Source organism: Cynara cardunculus, unplaced genomic scaffold (genome assembly GCF_001531365.2).
Source record: "Cynara cardunculus var. scolymus isolate 2C unplaced genomic scaffold, CcrdV1 Un_Scaffold_1227, whole genome shotgun sequence".
NCBI lineage: Eukaryota > Viridiplantae > Streptophyta > Magnoliopsida > Asterales > Asteraceae > Cynara > Cynara cardunculus.
The window spans coordinates 72,458-73,031 of record NW_020200708.1 but is presented as its reverse complement, the minus strand read 5'-3'; positions in this window follow the sequence as shown (position 1 = coordinate 73,031).

Genomic DNA, 574 nt, shown 5'->3' with positions numbered 1-574 from the left:
TGTATTTGATTGTATTTATCTGCAGTTAGTTACACGAATTCAGATATGAGAAGGGTTTAAAAGTTTTTAAGAGTTTTAAGAGTTTTTAAGAGTTTTAAGAGTTTTTAAGAGTTTTAGCCAAATGCTTTATAATATAGTATAGATTATATTTAAAATGAGATGTTTATCCTGTATTTGATTGTATTTATCTGCAGTTAGTTACACGAATTCAGATATGAGAAGGGTTTAAAATTTTTTAAGAGTTTTAAGAGTTTTAAAAGTTTTTAAGAGTTTTAGCCAAATGCTTTATAATATAGTATAGATATATATATATATATATATTGTAATATTAAGTGTGTTAAATATTCCTTCATGTTCATAAATTAATCATGGGAGTTAAAAGAAAATAAGATAGGTATATAAATTGTTAGTCTCATTAAAACCTTATATTAAAGAACAAAACCTAATGGTAAAAAAAATAAAACCATGAGTGAAGAAAAGATCTCAACACAACAACATTACATGTGTAATAGACTCTTCTTTTGTCTACTACCTTCCTAATGCCTACATCTAATCAAGGGAGTTTAGAAAGTTT